The following is a 21,314-nucleotide window of genomic DNA, read 5'->3' on the forward strand; positions in this document are numbered from 1 at the left end:
CGGAGCCACTTGGTACTATCAAACCAGCCCAACTTGACACTGGTGCCACCATGGGTCTGGTCACCATCCTGCCTATCGTAGCATTTCAGGAGCCAGCCGGTCACTCCCAGCCATAGGCCCCCAGACAAAAACCTTGGCCCGTTTCCCTGGCAAACAAAAGTAAGTTATTCCGCTACTGCATGGCAGATTGCAGGAGCCACTTTTCACCATCAAACCAGCCCAACTTGGCACTGGTGCCACCTCTGGTCTGGGAACCATGCTGCGTATCGTGGATTCTAAGGAGCCATCCGTCCACTCCCAGCCACAGGCCCCCAAACACAAACAACGGCGCTTTTCCCTGGAAAACAAAACTCGCCTGCCAACTTTTTGATGGCAGATTGCAGGAGCCACTTGGTACTATCAAACCAGCCCAACTTGACACTGGTGCCACCATGGGTCTGGTCACCATCCTGCCTATCTTAGCTTTTCAGGAGCCAGCCGGTCACTCCCAGCTATAGGCCCCCAGACACAAAGCTCGGCCCGTTTCCCTGACAAACAAAAGTAAGCTGTCCCGCTTCTGGATGGCAGATTCCAGGAGCCACTTGGTACTATCAAATCAGCCCAACTTGGCACTGGTGCCACCTCTGGTCTGGGAACCATGCTGCGTATCGTGGATTCTAATTAGCCATCCGTCCACTCCCAGCCACAGGCCCCGAAACGCAAACAACGGCGCTTTACCCTGGAAAACAAAACTCGTCTGCCAACTATTTGATGGCAGATTGCCGGAGCCACTTGGTACTATCAAACCAGCCCAACTTGGCACTGTTGCCACCTTGGGTCTGGGAACCATGCTGCGTATCGTGGATTATAAGGAGCCAGCCGGCCACTCCCTGCCACAGGCCCCCAAACAGAAACAACGGCGCTTTTCCCTGGAAAACATAATTCCCCGGCCAACTATTTGATGGCAGATTGCAGGAGCCACTTGGTACTATCAAATCAGCCCAACTTGGCACTGGTGCCACCTCAGGTCTGGGAACCATCCTGCCTATCGTAGCTTTTCAGGAGCCAGCCGGTCACTCCCAGCCATAGGCGCCCAGACACAAAGCTCGGCCCGTTTCCCTGGCAAACCAAAGTAAGCTGCCCCGCTTCTTGATGGCAGATTGCAGGAACCACTTTTCACCATCAAAGTAGCCCGACTTGTCACTGGTGCCACCTCTGGTCTGGGAACCATGCTGCGTATCGTGGATTCTAAGGAGCCAGCCGGCCACTCCCAGCCACAGGCCCCCAAACACAAACAACGTCGCTTTTCCCTGGAAAACAAAACTCGCCTGCCAACTTTTTGATGGCAGATTGCAGGAGCCACTTGCTACTATCAAATCAGCCCAACTTGGCACTGGTGCCACCATGGGTCTGGTCACCATCCTGCCTATCGTAGCTTTTCAGGAGCCAGCCGGTCACTCCCAGCCATAGGCCCCCAGACAAATACCTCGGCCCGTTTCCCTGGCAAACAAAAGTAAGCTGCCCCGCTTCTGCATGGCAGATTGCAGGAACCACTTGGTATTATAAAACCAGCCCAACTTGGCACTGGTGCCACCTCTGGTCTGGGAACCATGCTGCGTATCGGGGATTCTAAGGAGCCAGCCGGCCACTCCCACCCAAAGGCCCCCAAACACAAACAACGGCGCTTTTCCCTGGAAAACAAAACTCGCCTGCCAACTTTTTGATGGCAGATTGCAGGAGCCACTTGGTACTATCAAACCAGCTCAACTTGGCACTGATGCCACCATGGGTCTGGTCACCATCCTGCCTATCTTAGCTTTTCAGGACCTAGCAGGTCACTCCCAGCCATAGGCCCGCAGACACAAAGCTCGGCCCGTTTCCCTGGCAAACAAAAGTAAGCTGCCCCGCTTCTGGATGGCAGATTGCAGGAGCCACTTGGTACTATCAAACCAGTCCAACTTGGCACTGGTGCCACCTTGGGTCTGGGAACCATCCTGCGTATCGTGGATTCTAAGGAGCCAGCAGGTCACTCCCAGCCACAGGCCCCCAAACACAAACCACAGCGCTTTTCCCTGGAAAACTAAACCCGCCTGCCGACATTTTGATGGCAGATTGCAGGAGCCACTTGCTACTATCAAATCAGCCCAACTTGGCACTGGTGCCACCATGGGTCTGGTAAACATCCTGCCTATCGTAGCTTTTCAGGAGCCAGCCGGTCACTCCCTGCCATAGGCCCCCAGACAAAAACCTCGGCACGTTTCCCTGGCAAACAAAAGTAAGCTGCCCTGCTTCTGGATGGCAGATTGCAGGAACCACTTGGTACTATCAAACCAGCAAAACTTGGCACTGGTGCCACCTTGGGTCTGGATACCATGCTGCGTATCGTGGATTCTAAGGAGCCAGCCGGCCACTCCCAGCCACAGGTCCCCAAACACAAACAACGGCGCTTTTCCCTGGAAAACAAAACTCTCCTGCCAACTTTTTGATGGGAGATTGCAGGAGCCACTTGGTTTTATCAAATCAGACCAACTTGGCACTGGTGCCACCATGGGTCTGGTCACCATCCTGCCTATCGTAGCTTTTCAGGAGCCAGCCGGTCACTCCCAGCCATAGGCCCCCAGACACAAAGCTCGGCCCGTTTCCCTGGCAAACAAAAGTAAGCTGCCCCGCTTCTGGATTGCAGATTGCAGGACGCACTTTGTACTATCAAACCAGCCCAACTTGGCACTGGTGCCACCTCTGGTCTGGGAACCATGCCGCGTATCGTGGATTCTAAGGAGCCAGCCGGCCACTCCCAGCCACAGGCCCCCAAAAACGAACAACGGCGCTTTTCCCTGGAAAACAAAACTCGCCTGCCAACTTTTTGATGGCAGATTGCAGGAGCCACTTGGTACTATCAAATCAGCCCAACTTGGCACTGGTGCCACCATGGGTCTGGTCACCATCCTGCCTATCGTAGCTTTTCAGGACCTAGCCGGTCACTCCAAGCCATAGGCGCCCAGACACAAATCTCGGCCCGTTTCCCTGCCAAACAAAAGTAAGCTACCCCGCTTCTGGATGGCAGATTGCAGGAGCCACTTTGCACCATCAAACTAGCCCGACTTGGCACTGGTGCCACCTCAGGTCTGGGAACCATCCTGCGTATCGTTCATTGTAAGGAGCCTGCCGGCCACTCCAGCCACAGGCCCCCAGGCACAAACAACGGCGCTTTTCCCTCTAAAACAAAACTCGCCTGCCAAATTTTTGATGGCAGATTGCAGGAGCCACTTGGTACTATCAAATCAGCCCAACTTGGCACTGGTGCCACCATGGGTCTGGTCACCATCCTGCCTATCGTAGTTTTCAGGAGCCAGCCGGTCACTCGCAGCCATAGGCCCCCAGACACAATACTCGGCCCGTTTCCCTGGCAAACAAAAGTAAGCTACCCCGCTTCTGGATGGCAGATTGCAGGAACCACTTTGCACCATCAAACCAGCCCAACTTGGCACTGGTGCCACCTTGGGTCTGGGAACCATCCTGCGTATCGTGGATTCTAAGCAGCCAGCCGGCCACTCCAAGCCACAGGCACCCAAACACAAACAACGGCGCTTTTCCCTGGAAAACAAAACTCGCCTGCCCAATTTTTGATGGCGGATTGCAGGAGCCACTTGGTACTATCAAACCAGCCCAACTTGGCACTGGTGCCACCATGGGTCTGGTCACCATCCTGCCTATCGTAGCTTTTCAGGACCTAGCAGGTCACTCCCAGCCATAGGCGCCCAGACACAAAGCTCGGCCCGTTTCCCTGGCAAACAAAAGTAAGCTGCCCCGCTTCTGGATGGCAGATTGCCGGAGCCACTTGGTACTATCAAACCAGCCCGACTTGGCACTGGTGCCACCTCTGGTCTGGGAACCATGCTGCGTATCGTGGATTCTAAGGAGCCAGCCGGCCACTCCCAGCCACAGGCCCCCAAACACAAACAACGGCGCTTTTCCCTGGAAAACAAAACTCGCCTGCCAACATTTTGATGGCAGATTGCAGGAGCCATTTGCTACTATCAAATCAGCCCAACTTGGCACTGGTGCCACCATGGGTCTGGTCACCATCCTGCCTATCGTAGCTGTTCAGGCGCCAGCCGGTCACTCCCAGCCATAGGCCCCCAGACAAAAACCTCGGCCCGTTTCCCTGGGAAACAAAAGTAAGCTGCCCCGCTTCTGGATGGCAGATTGCAGGAGCCACTTTGCACCATCAAACCAGCCCAACTTGGCACTGGTGCCACCTCTGGTCTGGGAACCATGCCGCGTATCGTGGATTCTAAGGAGCCAGCCGGCCACTCCCAGCCATAGGCCCCCAAACAGAAACAACGGCGCTTTTCCCTGGAAAACAAAACTCGCCTGCCAACTTTTTGATGGCAGATTGCAGGAGCCACTTGGTACTATCAAATCAGCCCAACTTGGCACTGGTGCCACCATGGGTCTGGTCACCATCCTGCCTATCGTAGCATTTCAGGACCTAGCCGGTCACTCCAAGCCATAGGCGCCCAGACACAAAGCTCGGCCCGTTTCCCTGGCAAACAAATGTAAGCTGTCCCGCTTCTGGATGGCAGATTGCAGGATCCACTAGGTATTATCAAACCAGCCCGACTTGGCACTGGTGCCACCTCTGGTCTGGGAACCATCCTGCGTATCGTGGATTCTAAGCAGCCAGGCGGCCACTCCCAGCCACAGGCCCCCAAACACAAACAACGGCGCTTTTCCCTGGAAAACAAAACTCGCCTGCCAACATTTTGATGGCAGATTGCAGGAGCCACTTGGTACTATCAAACCAGCCCAACTTGGCACTGGTGCCACCATGGGTCTGCTCACCATCCTGCCTATCGTAGCTTTTCAGGAGCCAGCCGGTCACTCCAAGCCATAGGCCCCCAGACAAAAACCTCGGCCCGTTTCCCTGGCAAAGAAAAGTAAGCTGCCCCGCTTCTGGATGGCAGATTGCAGGAGCCACTTTGCACCATCAAACTAGCCAGACTTGGCACTTGTGCCACCTCTGGTCTGGGAACCATCCTGCGTATCGTGGATTCTAAGGAGCCAGCCGGCCACTCCAAGCCACAGGCCCCCAAACACAAACAACGGCGCTTTTCCCTGGAAAACAAAACTCGCCTGCCAAATTTTGATGGCAGATTGCAGGAGCCACTTGGTACTATCAAACCAGCCCAACATGGCACTGCTGCCACCATGGGTCTGGTCACCATCCTGCCTATCTTAGCTTTTCAGGTCCTAGCCGGTCACTCCCAGCCATAGGCCCCCAGACACAAAGCTCGACCCGTTTCCCTGGCAAACAAAAGTAAGCTGCCCCGCTTCTGGATGGAAGATTGCAGGAGCCACTTGGTACTATCAAACCAGTCCAACTTGGCACTGGTGCCACCTTGGGTCTGGGAACCATCCTGCGTATCGTGGATTCTAAGGAGCCAGCCGGTCACTCCCAGCCACAGGCCCCCAAACACAAACAACGGCGCTTTTCCCTGGAATACAAAACCCGCCTGCCAACATTTTGATGGCAGATTGCAGGAGCCACTTGGTACTATCAAATCAGCCCAACTCGGCACTGGTGCCACCATGGGTCTGGTCACCATCCTGCCTATCATAGCTTTTCAGGAGCCAGCCGGTCCCTCTCTGCCATAGGGCCCCAGAGAAATCCTCGGCCAGTTTCCCTGGCAAAAAAAAGTAACCTAGCCCGCTTCTGGATGGCAGATTGCAGGAGCCACTTTACACCATCAAACTAGCCCGACTTGGCACTGGTGCCACCTCAGGTCTGGGAACCATCCTGCGTATCGTGGATTCTAAGGAGCCAACCGGCCACTCCAGCCACAGGCCCCCAAACACAAACAACGGCGCTTTTCCCTGGAAAACAAAACTCGCCTGCCAAATTTTGATGGCAGATTGCAGGAGCCACTTGGTACTATCAAATCAGCCCAACTTGGCACTGGTGCCACCATGGGTCTGGTCACCATCCTGCCTATCGTAGCTTTTCAGGACCTAGCCGGTCACTCCAAGCCATAGGCCCCCAGACACAAAGCTCGGCCCGTTTCCCTGGCAAACAAAAGCAAGCTGCCCCGCTTCTGGATGGCATATTGCAGGAGCCACTTTGCACCATCAAACTAGCCCGACTCGGCCCTGGTGCCACCTCAGGTCTGGGAACCATGCTGCGTATCGTGGATTCTAATTAGCCATCCGGCCACTCCCACCCACAGGCCCCCAAACAAAAACAACGGCGCTTTTCCCTGGAAAACAAAACTCGCCTGCCAAATTTTGATGGCATACTGCAGGAGCCACTTGGTACTATCAAACCAGCCCAACTTGACACTGGTGCCACCATGGGTCTGGTCACCATCCTGCCTATCGTAGCTTTTCAGGAGCCAGCCGGTCACTCCCAGCCATAGGCCCCCAGACACAAACCTCGGCCCGTTTCCCTGGCAAACAAAAGTAAGCTACCCCGCTTCTGGATGGCAGATTGCAGGACGCACTTGGTACTATCAAACCAGCCCAACTTGGCACTGGTGCCACCTTGGGTCTGGGAACCATCCTGCGTATCGTGGATTCTAATTAGCCATCCGTCCACTCCCAGCCACAGGCCCCCAAACAAAAACAACGGCGCTTTTCCCTGGAAAACAAAACTCGCCTGCCAACATTTTGATGGCAGATTGCCGGAGCCACTTGGTACTATCAAACCAGCCCAACTTGACACTGGTGCCACCATGGGTCTGGTCACCATCCTGCCTATCGTAGCATTTCAGGAGCCAGCCGGTCACTCCCAGCCATAGGCCCCCAGACAAAAACCTTGGCCCGTTTCCCTGGCAAACAAAAGTAAGTTATTCCGCTACTGCATGGCAGATTGCAGGAGCCACTTTTCACCATCAAACCAGCCCAACTTGGCACTGGTGCCACCTCTGGTCTGGGAACCATGCTGCGTATCGTGGATTCTAAGGAGCCATCCGTCCACTCCCAGCCACAGGCCCCCAAACACAAACAACGGCGCTTTTCCCTGGAAAACAAAACTCGCCTGCCAACTTTTTGATGGCAGATTGCAGGAGCCACTTGGTACTATCAAACCAGCCCAACTTGACACTGGTGCCACCATGGGTCTGGTCACCATCCTGCCTATCTTAGCTTTTCAGGAGCCAGCCGGTCACTCCCAGCTATAGGCCCCCAGACACAAAGCTCGGCCCGTTTCCCTGACAAACAAAAGTAAGCTGTCCCGCTTCTGGATGGCAGATTCCAGGAGCCACTTGGTACTATCAAATCAGCCCAACTTGGCACTGGTGCCACCTCTGGTCTGGGAACCATGCTGCGTATCGTGGATTCTAATTAGCCATCCGTCCACTCCCAGCCACAGGCCCCGAAACGCAAACAACGGCGCTTTACCCTGGAAAACAAAACTCGTCTGCCAACTATTTGATGGCAGATTGCCGGAGCCACTTGGTACTATCAAACCAGCCCAACTTGGCACTGTTGCCACCTTGGGTCTGGGAACCATGCTGCGTATCGTGGATTATAAGGAGCCAGCCGGCCACTCCCTGCCACAGGCCCCCAAACAGAAACAACGGCGCTTTTCCCTGGAAAACATAATTCCCCGGCCAACTATTTGATGGCAGATTGCAGGAGCCACTTGGTACTATCAAATCAGCCCAACTTGGCACTGGTGCCACCTCAGGTCTGGGAACCATCCTGCCTATCGTAGCTTTTCAGGAGCCAGCCGGTCACTCCCAGCCATAGGCGCCCAGACACAAAGCTCGGCCCGTTTCCCTGGCAAACCAAAGTAAGCTGCCCCGCTTCTTGATGGCAGATTGCAGGAACCACTTTTCACCATCAAAGTAGCCCGACTTGTCACTGGTGCCACCTCTGGTCTGGGAACCATGCTGCGTATCGTGGATTCTAAGGAGCCAGCCGGCCACTCCCAGCCACAGGCCCCCAAACACAAACAACGTCGCTTTTCCCTGGAAAACAAAACTCGCCTGCCAACTTTTTGATGGCAGATTGCAGGAGCCACTTGCTACTATCAAATCAGCCCAACTTGGCACTGGTGCCACCATGGGTCTGGTCACCATCCTGCCTATCGTAGCTTTTCAGGAGCCAGCCGGTCACTCCCAGCCATAGGCCCCCAGACAAATACCTCGGCCCGTTTCCCTGGCAAACAAAAGTAAGCTGCCCCGCTTCTGCATGGCAGATTGCAGGAACCACTTGGTATTATAAAACCAGCCCAACTTGGCACTGGTGCCACCTCTGGTCTGGGAACCATGCTGCGTATCGGGGATTCTAAGGAGCCAGCCGGCCACTCCCACCCAAAGGCCCCCAAACACAAACAACGGCGCTTTTCCCTGGAAAACAAAACTCGCCTGCCAACTTTTTGATGGCAGATTGCAGGAGCCACTTGGTACTATCAAACCAGCTCAACTTGGCACTGATGCCACCATGGGTCTGGTCACCATCCTGCCTATCTTAGCTTTTCAGGACCTAGCAGGTCACTCCCAGCCATAGGCCCGCAGACACAAAGCTCGGCCCGTTTCCCTGGCAAACAAAAGTAAGCTGCCCCGCTTCTGGATGGCAGATTGCAGGAGCCACTTGGTACTATCAAACCAGTCCAACTTGGCACTGGTGCCACCTTGGGTCTGGGAACCATCCTGCGTATCGTGGATTCTAAGGAGCCAGCAGGTCACTCCCAGCCACAGGCCCCCAAACACAAACCACAGCGCTTTTCCCTGGAAAACTAAACCCGCCTGCCGACATTTTGATGGCAGATTGCAGGAGCCACTTGCTACTATCAAATCAGCCCAACTTGGCACTGGTGCCACCATGGGTCTGGTAAACATCCTGCCTATCGTAGCTTTTCAGGAGCCAGCCGGTCACTCCCTGCCATAGGCCCCCAGACAAAAACCTCGGCACGTTTCCCTGGCAAACAAAAGTAAGCTGCCCTGCTTCTGGATGGCAGATTGCAGGAACCACTTGGTACTATCAAACCAGCAAAACTTGGCACTGGTGCCACCTTGGGTCTGGATACCATGCTGCGTATCGTGGATTCTAAGGAGCCAGCCGGCCACTCCCAGCCACAGGTCCCCAAACACAAACAACGGCGCTTTTCCCTGGAAAACAAAACTCTCCTGCCAACTTTTTGATGGGAGATTGCAGGAGCCACTTGGTTTTATCAAATCAGACCAACTTGGCACTGGTGCCACCATGGGTCTGGTCACCATCCTGCCTATCGTAGCTTTTCAGGAGCCAGCCGGTCACTCCCAGCCATAGGCCCCCAGACACAAAGCTCGGCCCGTTTCCCTGGCAAACAAAAGTAAGCTGCCCCGCTTCTGGATTGCAGATTGCAGGACGCACTTTGTACTATCAAACCAGCCCAACTTGGCACTGGTGCCACCTCTGGTCTGGGAACCATGCCGCGTATCGTGGATTCTAAGGAGCCAGCCGGCCACTCCCAGCCACAGGCCCCCAAAAACGAACAACGGCGCTTTTCCCTGGAAAACAAAACTCGCCTGCCAACTTTTTGATGGCAGATTGCAGGAGCCACTTGGTACTATCAAATCAGCCCAACTTGGCACTGGTGCCACCATGGGTCTGGTCACCATCCTGCCTATCGTAGCTTTTCAGGACCTAGCCGGTCACTCCAAGCCATAGGCGCCCAGACACAAATCTCGGCCCGTTTCCCTGCCAAACAAAAGTAAGCTACCCCGCTTCTGGATGGCAGATTGCAGGAGCCACTTTGCACCATCAAACTAGCCCGACTTGGCACTGGTGCCACCTCAGGTCTGGGAACCATCCTGCGTATCGTTCATTGTAAGGAGCCTGCCGGCCACTCCAGCCACAGGCCCCCAGGCACAAACAACGGCGCTTTTCCCTCTAAAACAAAACTCGCCTGCCAAATTTTTGATGGCAGATTGCAGGAGCCACTTGGTACTATCAAATCAGCCCAACTTGGCACTGGTGCCACCATGGGTCTGGTCACCATCCTGCCTATCGTAGTTTTCAGGAGCCAGCCGGTCACTCGCAGCCATAGGCCCCCAGACACAATACTCGGCCCGTTTCCCTGGCAAACAAAAGTAAGCTACCCCGCTTCTGGATGGCAGATTGCAGGAACCACTTTGCACCATCAAACCAGCCCAACTTGGCACTGGTGCCACCTTGGGTCTGGGAACCATCCTGCGTATCGTGGATTCTAAGCAGCCAGCCGGCCACTCCAAGCCACAGGCACCCAAACACAAACAACGGCGCTTTTCCCTGGAAAACAAAACTCGCCTGCCCAATTTTTGATGGCGGATTGCAGGAGCCACTTGGTACTATCAAACCAGCCCAACTTGGCACTGCTGCCACCATGGGTCTGGTCACCATCCTGCCTATCGTAGCTTTTCAGGACCTAGCAGGTCACTCCCAGCCATAGGCGCCCAGACACAAAGCTCGGCCCGTTTCCCTGGCAAACAAAAGTAAGCTGCCCCGCTTCTGGATGGCAGATTGCCGGAGCCACTTGGTACTATCAAACCAGCCCGACTTGGCACTGGTGCCACCTCTGGTCTGGGAACCATGCTGCGTATCGTGGATTCTAAGGAGCCAGCCGGCCACTCCCAGCCACAGGCCCCCAAACACAAACAACGGCGCTTTTCCCTGGAAAACAAAACTCGCCTGCCAACATTTTGATGGCAGATTGCAGGAGCCATTTGCTACTATCAAATCAGCCCAACTTGGCACTGGTGCCACCATGGGTCTGGTCACCATCCTGCCTATCGTAGCTGTTCAGGCGCCAGCCGGTCACTCCCAGCCATAGGCCCCCAGACAAAAACCTCGGCCCGTTTCCCTGGGAAACAAAAGTAAGCTGCCCCGCTTCTGGATGGCAGATTGCAGGAGCCACTTTGCACCATCAAACCAGCCCAACTTGGCACTGGTGCCACCTCTGGTCTGGGAACCATGCCGCGTATCGTGGATTCTAAGGAGCCAGCCGGCCACTCCCAGCCATAGGCCCCCAAACAGAAACAACGGCGCTTTTCCCTGGAAAACAAAACTCGCCTGCCAACTTTTTGATGGCAGATTGCAGGAGCCACTTGGTACTATCAAATCAGCCCAACTTGGCACTGGTGCCACCATGGGTCTGGTCACCATCCTGCCTATCGTAGCATTTCAGGACCTAGCCGGTCACTCCAAGCCATAGGCGCCCAGACACAAAGCTCGGCCCGTTTCCCTGGCAAACAAATGTAAGCTGTCCCGCTTCTGGATGGCAGATTGCAGGATCCACTAGGTATTATCAAACCAGCCCGACTTGGCACTGGTGCCACCTCTGGTCTGGGAACCATCCTGCGTATCGTGGATTCTAAGCAGCCAGGCGGCCACTCCCAGCCACAGGCCCCCAAACACAAACAACGGCGCTTTTCCCTGGAAAACAAAACTCGCCTGCCAACATTTTGATGGCAGATTGCAGGAGCCACTTGGTACTATCAAACCAGCCCAACTTGGCACTGGTGCCACCATGGGTCTGCTCACCATCCTGCCTATCGTAGCTTTTCAGGAGCCAGCCGGTCACTCCAAGCCATAGGCCCCCAGACAAAAACCTCGGCCCGTTTCCCTGGCAAAGAAAAGTAAGCTGCCCCGCTTCTGGATGGCAGATTGCAGGAGCCACTTTGCACCATCAAACTAGCCAGACTTGGCACTTGTGCCACCTCTGGTCTGGGAACCATCCTGCGTATCGTGGATTCTAAGGAGCCAGCCGGCCACTCCAAGCCACAGGCCCCCAAACACAAACAACGGCGCTTTTCCCTGGAAAACAAAACTCGCCTGCCAAATTTTGATGGCAGATTGCAGGAGCCACTTGGTACTATCAAACCAGCCCAACATGGCACTGCTGCCACCATGGGTCTGGTCACCATCCTGCCTATCTTAGCTTTTCAGGTCCTAGCCGGTCACTCCCAGCCATAGGCCCCCAGACACAAAGCTCGACCCGTTTCCCTGGCAAACAAAAGTAAGCTGCCCCGCTTCTGGATGGAAGATTGCAGGAGCCACTTGGTACTATCAAACCAGTCCAACTTGGCACTGGTGCCACCTTGGGTCTGGGAACCATCCTGCGTATCGTGGATTCTAAGGAGCCAGCCGGTCACTCCCAGCCACAGGCCCCCAAACACAAACAACGGCGCTTTTCCCTGGAATACAAAACCCGCCTGCCAACATTTTGATGGCAGATTGCAGGAGCCACTTGGTACTATCAAATCAGCCCAACTCGGCACTGGTGCCACCATGGGTCTGGTCACCATCCTGCCTATCATAGCTTTTCAGGAGCCAGCCGGTCCCTCTCTGCCATAGGGCCCCAGAGAAATCCTCGGCCAGTTTCCCTGGCAAAAAAAAGTAACCTAGCCCGCTTCTGGATGGCAGATTGCAGGAGCCACTTTACACCATCAAACTAGCCCGACTTGGCACTGGTGCCACCTCAGGTCTGGGAACCATCCTGCGTATCGTGGATTCTAAGGAGCCAACCGGCCACTCCAGCCACAGGCCCCCAAACACAAACAACGGCGCTTTTCCCTGGAAAACAAAACTCGCCTGCCAAATTTTGATGGCAGATTGCAGGAGCCACTTGGTACTATCAAATCAGCCCAACTTGGCACTGGTGCCACCATGGGTCTGGTCACCATCCTGCCTATCGTAGCTTTTCAGGACCTAGCCGGTCACTCCAAGCCATAGGCCCCCAGACACAAAGCTCGGCCCGTTTCCCTGGCAAACAAAAGCAAGCTGCCCCGCTTCTGGATGGCATATTGCAGGAGCCACTTTGCACCATCAAACTAGCCCGACTCGGCCCTGGTGCCACCTCAGGTCTGGGAACCATGCTGCGTATCGTGGATTCTAATTAGCCATCCGGCCACTCCCACCCACAGGCCCCCAAACAAAAACAACGGCGCTTTTCCCTGGAAAACAAAACTCGCCTGCCAAATTTTGATGGCATACTGCAGGAGCCACTTGGTACTATCAAACCAGCCCAACTTGACACTGGTGCCACCATGGGTCTGGTCACCATCCTGCCTATCGTAGCTTTTCAGGAGCCAGCCGGTCACTCCCAGCCATAGGCCCCCAGACACAAACCTCGGCCCGTTTCCCTGGCAAACAAAAGTAAGCTACCCCGCTTCTGGATGGCAGATTGCAGGACGCACTTGGTACTATCAAACCAGCCCAACTTGGCACTGGTGCCACCTTGGGTCTGGGAACCATCCTGCGTATCGTGGATTCTAATTAGCCATCCGTCCACTCCCAGCCACAGGCCCCCAAACAAAAACAACGGCGCTTTTCCCTGGAAAACAAAACTCGCCTGCCAACATTTTGATGGCAGATTGCCGGAGCCACTTGGTACTATCAAACCAGCCCAACTTGACACTGGTGCCACCATGGGTCTGGTCACCATCCTGCCTATCGTAGCATTTCAGGAGCCAGCCGGTCACTCCCAGCCATAGGCCCCCAGACAAAAACCTTGGCCCGTTTCCCTGGCAAACAAAAGTAAGTTATTCCGCTACTGCATGGCAGATTGCAGGAGCCACTTTTCACCATCAAACCAGCCCAACTTGGCACTGGTGCCACCTCTGGTCTGGGAACCATGCTGCGTATCGTGGATTCTAAGGAGCCATCCGTCCACTCCCAGCCACAGGCCCCCAAACACAAACAACGGCGCTTTTCCCTGGAAAACAAAACTCGCCTGCCAACTTTTTGATGGCAGATTGCAGGAGCCACTTGGTACTATCAAACCAGCCCAACTTGACACTGGTGCCACCATGGGTCTGGTCACCATCCTGCCTATCTTAGCTTTTCAGGAGCCAGCCGGTCACTCCCAGCTATAGGCCCCCAGACACAAAGCTCGGCCCGTTTCCCTGACAAACAAAAGTAAGCTGTCCCGCTTCTGGATGGCAGATTCCAGGAGCCACTTGGTACTATCAAATCAGCCCAACTTGGCACTGGTGCCACCTCTGGTCTGGGAACCATGCTGCGTATCGTGGATTCTAATTAGCCATCCGTCCACTCCCAGCCACAGGCCCCGAAACGCAAACAACGGCGCTTTACCCTGGAAAACAAAACTCGTCTGCCAACTATTTGATGGCAGATTGCCGGAGCCACTTGGTACTATCAAACCAGCCCAACTTGGCACTGTTGCCACCTTGGGTCTGGGAACCATGCTGCGTATCGTGGATTATAAGGAGCCAGCCGGCCACTCCCTGCCACAGGCCCCCAAACAGAAACAACGGCGCTTTTCCCTGGAAAACATAATTCCCCGGCCAACTATTTGATGGCAGATTGCAGGAGCCACTTGGTACTATCAAATCAGCCCAACTTGGCACTGGTGCCACCTCAGGTCTGGGAACCATCCTGCCTATCGTAGCTTTTCAGGAGCCAGCCGGTCAGTCCCAGCCATAGGCGCCCAGACACAAAGCTCGGCCCGTTTCCCTGGCAAACCAAAGTAAGCTGCCCCGCTTCTTGATGGCAGATTGCAGGAACCACTTTTCACCATCAAAGTAGCCCGACTTGTCACTGGTGCCACCTCTGGTCTGGGAACCATGCTGCGTATCGTGGATTCTAAGGAGCCAGCCGGCCACTGCCAGCCACAGGCCCCCAAACACAAACAACGTCGCTTTTCCCTGGAAAACAAAACTCGCCTGCCAACTTTTTGATGGCAGATTGCAGGAGCCACTTGCTACTATCAAATCAGCCCAACTTGGCACTGGTGCCACCATGGGTCTGGTCACCATCCTGCCTATCGTAGCTTTTCAGGAGCCAGCCGGTCACTCCCAGCCATAGGCCCCCAGACAAATACCTCGGCCCGTTTCCCTGGCAAACAAAAGTAAGCTGCCCCGCTTCTGCATGGCAGATTGCAGGAACCACTTGGTATTATAAAACCAGCCCAACTTGGCACTGGTGCCACCTCTGGTCTGGGAACCATGCTGCGTATCGGGGATTCTAAGGAGCCAGCCGGCCACTCCCACCCAAAGGCCCCCAAACACAAACAACGGCGCTTTTCCCTGGAAAACAAAACTCGCCTGCCAACTTTTTGATGGCAGATTGCAGGAGCCACTTGGTACTATCAAACCAGCTCAACTTGGCACTGGTGCCACCATGGGTCTGGTCACCATCCTGCCTATCTTAGCTTTTCAGGACCTAGCAGGTCACTCCCAGCCATAGGCCCGCAGACACAAAGCTCGGCCCGTTTCCCTGGCAAACAAAAGTAAGCTGCCCCGCTTCTGGATGGCAGATTGCAGGAGCCACTTGGTACTATCAAACCAGTCCAACTTGGCACTGGTGCCACCTTGGGTCTGGGAACCATCCTGCGTATCGTGGATTCTAAGGAGCCAGCAGGTCACTCCCAGCCACAGGCCCCCAAACACAAACCACAGCGCTTTTCCCTGGAAAACTAAACCCGCCTGCCGACATTTTGATGGCAGATTGCAGGAGCCACTTGCTACTATCAAATCAGCCCAACTTGGCACTGGTGCCACCATGGGTCTGGTAAACATCCTGCCTATCGTAGCTTTTCAGGAGCCAGCCGGTCACTCCCTGCCATAGGCCCCCAGACAAAAACCTCGGCACGTTTCCCTGGCAAACAAAAGTAAGCTGCCCTGCTTCTGGATGGCAGATTGCAGGAACCACTTGGTACTATCAAACCAGCAAAACTTGGCACTGGTGCCACCTTGGGTCTGGATACCATGCTGCGTATCGTGGATTCTAAGGAGCCAGCCGGCCACTCCCAGCCACAGGTCCCCAAACACAAACAACGGCGCTTTTCCCTGGAAAACAAAACTCTCCTGCCAACTTTTTGATGGGAGATTGCAGGAGCCACTTGGTTTTATCAAATCAGACCAACTTGGCACTGGTGCCACCATGGGTCTGGTCACCATCCTGCCTATCGTAGCTTTTCAGGAGCCAGCCGGTCACTCCCAGCCATAGGCCCCCAGACACAAAGCTCGGCCCGTTTCCCTGACAAACAAAAGTAACTGATCCCGCTTCTGGATGGCAGATTGCAGGAACCACTTGGTACTATCAAACCAGCCCGACTTGGCACTGGTGCCAACTCTGGTCTGGGAACCATCCTGCGTATCGTGGATTCTAATTAGCCATCCGTCCACTCCCAGCCACAGGCCCCCAAACAAAAACAACGGCGCTTTTCCCTGGAAAACAAAACTCGTCTGCCAACTTTTTGATGGCAGATTGCCAGAGCCACTTGGTACTATCAAACCAGCCCAACTTGGCACTGGTGCCACCTTGGGTCTGGGAACCATGCTGCGTATCGTGGATTATAAGGAGCCAGCCGGCCACTCCCAGCCACAGGCCCCCAAACACAAACCACAACGCTTTTCCCTGGAAAACAAAATTCGCCGGCCAACTTTTTGATGGCAGATTGCAGGAGCCACTTGGTACTATCAAACCAGCCCAACTTGGCACTGGTGCCACCATGGGTCTGGTCACCATCCTGCCTATCGTAGCTTTTCAGGAGCCTGCCGGTCACTCCCAGCCATAGGCGCCCAGACACAAAGCCCTGCCCTTTTCCCTGGCAAACCAAAGTAAGCTGCCCCGCTTCTGGATGGCAGATTGCAGGAACCACTTTTCACCATCAAATAGCCCGACTTGGAACTGGTGCCATCTCTGGTCTGGGAACCATGCTGCGTATCGTGGATTCTAAGGAGCCAGCCGGCCACTCCCAGCCACAGGCCCCCAAACACAAACAACTGCGCTTTTCCCTGGAAAACAAAACTCGCCTGCCAACTTTTTGATGGCAGATTGCAGGAGCCACTTGGTACTATCAAACCAGCCCAACTTGGCACTTGTGCCACCATGGGTCTGGTCACCATCCTGCCTATCTTAGCTTTTCAGGACCTAGCCGGTCACTCCCAGCCATAGGCCCCCAGACACAAAGCTCGACCCGTTTCCCTGGCAAACAAAAGTAAGCTGCCCCGCTTCTGGATGGCAGATTGCAGGAGCCACTTTGCACCATCATACTAGCCCGACTTGGCACTGGTGCCACCTTGGGTCTGGGAACCATCCTGCGTATCGTGGATTCTAAGGAGCCAGCCGGCCACTGCCAGCCACAGGCCCCCAAACACAAACAACGGCGCTTTTCCCTGGAAAACAAAACTCGCCTGCCAAATTTTGACGGCAGATTGTAGGAGCCACTTGGTACTATCAAATCAGCCCAACTTGGGACTGGTGCCACCATGGGTCTGGTCACCATCCTGCCTATCGTAGCTTTTCAGGAGCCAGCCGGTCACTCCCAGCCATAGGCCCCCAGACAAAAACCTCGGCCCGTTTCCCTGGCAAACAAAAGTAAGCTGCCCTGCTTCTGGATGGCAGATTGCAGGAACCACTTGGTACTATCAAACCAGCAATACTTGGCACTGGTGCCACCTTGGGTCTGGATACCATGCTGCGTATCGTGGATTCTAAGGAGCCAGCCGGCCACTCCCAGCCACAGGCCCCCAAACACAAACAACGGCGCTTTTCCCTAGATAACAAACTCGCCTGCCAACTTTTTGATGGCAGATTGCAGGAGCCACTTGGTTTTATCAAATCAGCCCAACTTGGCACTGGTGCCACCATGGGTCTGGTCACCATCCTGCCTATCGTAGCTTTTCAGGAGCCAGCCGGTCACTCCCAGCCATAGGCGCCCAGACAAAAAGCTCGGCCCGTTTCCCTGGCAAACAAAAGTAAGCTACCCCGCTTCTGGATGGCAGATTGCAGGAGCCATTTTGCACCATCAAACTAGCCCGTCTTGGCACTGGTGCCACCTCTGGTCTGGGAACCATCCTGCGTATCGTGGATTCTAATTAGCCAGCCGGCCACTCCCTACCACAGGCCCCCAAACAAAAACAACGGCGCATTTCCCTGGAAAACAAAACTCGCCTACCAACTATGTGATGGCAGATTACAGGAGCCACTTGGTACTATCAAACCAGCCCAACTTGGCACTGGTGCCACCATGGGTCTGGTCACCATCCTGCCTATCGTAACTTTTAGGGAGCCAGCCGGTCACTCCCAGCCATAGGACCCCAGTCACAAACCTCGGCCCGTTTCCCTGGCAAACAAAAGTAAGCTGCCCCGCTTCTGGATGGCAGATTGCAGGAGCCACTTGGTACTATCAAACCAGCCCGACTTGGCACTGGTGCCACCTCTGGTCTGGGACCCATCCTGCGTATCGTGGATTCTAAGGAGCCAGTCGGCCACTCCCAGCCACAGGCCCCCAAACACAAACAACGGCCCGTTTCCGTGGCAAACAAAAGTAAGCTGCCCCGCTTCTGGATGGCAGATTGCAGGAACCACTTGGTAGTATCAAGCCAGCACAACTTGGCACTGGTGGCACCTCTTGTCTGGTAACCATGCTGCGTATCGTTGTTTCTAAGGAGCCAGCCGGGCACTCCCAACCACAGGCCCCCAAACACAAACAATGGCGCTTTTCCCTGGAAAACAAAACTCGCCTGCCAACTTTTTGATGGCAGATTGCAGGAGCCACTTGGTACTATCAAACCAGCCCAACTTGGCACTGGTGCCACCATGGGTCTGGTCACCATCCTGCCTATCGTAGCTTTTCAGGAGCAAGCCGGTCGCTCCCTGCCATAGGCCCCGAGACACAAAGCTCAACCCGTTTCCCTGGCAAACAAAAGTAAGCACCCCCGCTTCTGGATGGCAGATTGCAGGAGCCCCTTGGTACTATCAAACCAGCCCAACTTGGCACTGGTGCCACCTCTGGTCTGGGAACCATCCTGCGTATCGTGGATTTTAAGGAGCCAGTCGGCCACTCCCAGCCATACGCCTCCAAACACAAACAACGGTCCGTTTCCCTGGCAAAGATAAGTAAGCTGCCCCGCTTCTGGATGGCAGATTGCAGGAACCACTTGTTGCCAAGTTGGGGTGGTTTGATAGTACCAAGTGGCTCATGCAATCTGCCATCAAAAAGTTGGCAAGCGAGTTTTGTACTCCAGGGAAAATCGCCGTTGTTTGTGTTTGGGGGCCTGTGGCTGGGAGTGGCCAGCTGTCTCCTTAGAATCCACGATACGCAGGATGGGTCCCAGACCAGAGGTGGCACCAGTGCCAAGTCGGGCTGGTTTGATGGTGCAAAGTGACTCCTGCAATCTGCCATCCAGAAGCGGGGTAGCTTACTTTTGTTTGCCAGGGAAACGGGCAGAGCTTTGTGTCTGGGGGCCTATGGCTGGGAGTGACCAGCTGGCTCCTGAAAAGCTACGATAGGCAGGATGGTGACCAGACCCATGGTGGCACCAGTGCCAAGTTGGGCTGGTTTGATAGTACCAAGTGGCTCCTGCAATCTGCCATCAAACAGTTGGCAGGTGAGTTTTGTTTTCCAGGGAAAAGCGCCGTTGTTTTTGTTTGGGGGCCTGTGGCTGGGAGTGGCCAGCTGGCTCCTTAGAATCCACGATACGCAGGATGGTTCCCAGACCAGAGGTGGCACCAGTGCCAAGTTGGGCTGGTTTGATAGTACCAAGTGGCTCCTGCAATCTGCCATCCAGAAGCGGGACAGCTTAATTTTGTTTCCCAGGGAAACGGGCCGAGGTATTTGTCTGGGGGCCTATGGCTGGGAGTGACTGGCTGGCTACTGAAAAGCTACGATAGGCAGGATGGCTACCAGACTCATGGTGGCACCAGTGCCAAGTCGGGCTGGTTTGATAATACTAAATAGCTCCTGCAATCTGCCATCCAGACGCGGGGCAGCGGATTTTTGTTTGCTGGAGAAAAGTTCCGTGGTTTTTTTTTGGGGGTATATGGCTGGACGTGGCCGGCTGGCTCCTTAAAAAGCTCGATACGCAGGATTGTTCCCTGACCCAAGGTGGCATCAGTGCCAAGTCGGGCTGTTTTCGTAGTACCAAGTGCGTCCTGCAATTTGCCATCCAGAAGAGGGGCAGTTGAGTTTTGTTTGCCAGAGAAAAGGGCCGTGGTGTATTTTTGGGGGCATATGGTTGAGAGTGGCCGGCTGGCCCCTGAAAATCCACGATAGGCAGGATGGTTCCCAGAACCAAGGTGGCACCAGTGCCATGTTGGCCTGGTTTGATAGTACCATGTGGCTCCTGCAATCTCCCATCCTGAAGCGGGGCTGCTTACTTTTGTTTGCCAGGGAAACGGGCCGAGATATTTGTCTGGGGGCCTATGGCTGGGAGTGACCGGCTGGCTCCTGAAAAGCTACGATAGGCAGGATGGTGACCAGACCCATGGTGGCACCAGTGCCAAGTTGGGCTGGTTTGATAGTACCAAGTGGCTCCTGCAATCTGCCATCAAAAAGTTGTCAGGCGAGTTTTGTTTTCCAGGGAAAAGCGCCGTTGTTCTTGTTTAGAGGCCTGTGGCTGGGAGTGGCCGGCTGCCTCCTTTGAACCCAGGATACGCAGGATGGTTCCCACAGCCAAAGTGGCACCAGTGCCAAGTTGGGCTGGTTTGATAATACCAAGTGGCTCCTGCAATCTGCCATCCAGAAGCGAGGCAGCTTACTTTTGTTTGCCAGGGAAACGGGCCGAGGTTTGTGTCTACGGGCCTATGGCTGCGAGTGACCGGCTGGCTCCTGAAAAGCTACGATAGGCAGGATGGTGACCAGACCCAAAGTGGAACCAGTACCAAGTTGGGCTGGTTTGATAGTACCAAGTGGCTCCTGCAATCTGCCATCCAGAATCGGGGCAGCTTACTTTTGTTTTCCAGGGAAACGGGCCGAGGTTTGTGTCTGGGGGTCTATGGCTGGGAGTGACCGGCTGGCTCCTGAAAAGCTACGATAGGCAGGATGGTGACCAGACCCATGGTGGCACCAGTGCCAAGTTGGGCTGGTTTGATAGCACCAAGTGGCTCCTGCAATCTGCCATCAAAATGTTGGCAGGCGAGTTTTGTTTTCCAGGGAACAGCGCCGTTGTTTGTGTTTGGGCGCCTGTGGCTCACAGTGGCCGGGTGGCTGCTTAGAATCCACGATACGCAGGATGGTTCCCAGACCCAAGGTGGCACCAGTGCCAAGTCGGGCTGGTTTGACACTACCAAGTGGCTCCTGCAATCTGCCATCCAGAATCGGGGCAGCTTAATTTTGTTTGCCAGGGAAACGGTCCGAGGTTTTTGTCTGGGGGCCTATGGCTGAGAGTGACCGGCTGGCTCCTGAAATGCTACAATAGGCAGGATGGTTCCCAGACCCATAGTGGCACCAGTGCCAAGTTGGGATGATTTGATAGTACCAAGTGGCTCCTGCAATCTGCCATCAAAAAGCTGGCAGGCGAGTTTTGTTTTCCAGGGAAAAGCGCCGTTGCTTTTGTTTGGGGGCCTGTGGCTGGGAGTGGCCGGCTGGCTCCTTAGAATCCACGATATGCAGGATTGTTCCC

This window comes from Melospiza melodia, chromosome 5 (assembly GCF_035770615.1).
Source record: "Melospiza melodia melodia isolate bMelMel2 chromosome 5, bMelMel2.pri, whole genome shotgun sequence".
Taxonomy (NCBI): Eukaryota; Metazoa; Chordata; class Aves; order Passeriformes; family Passerellidae; genus Melospiza; species Melospiza melodia.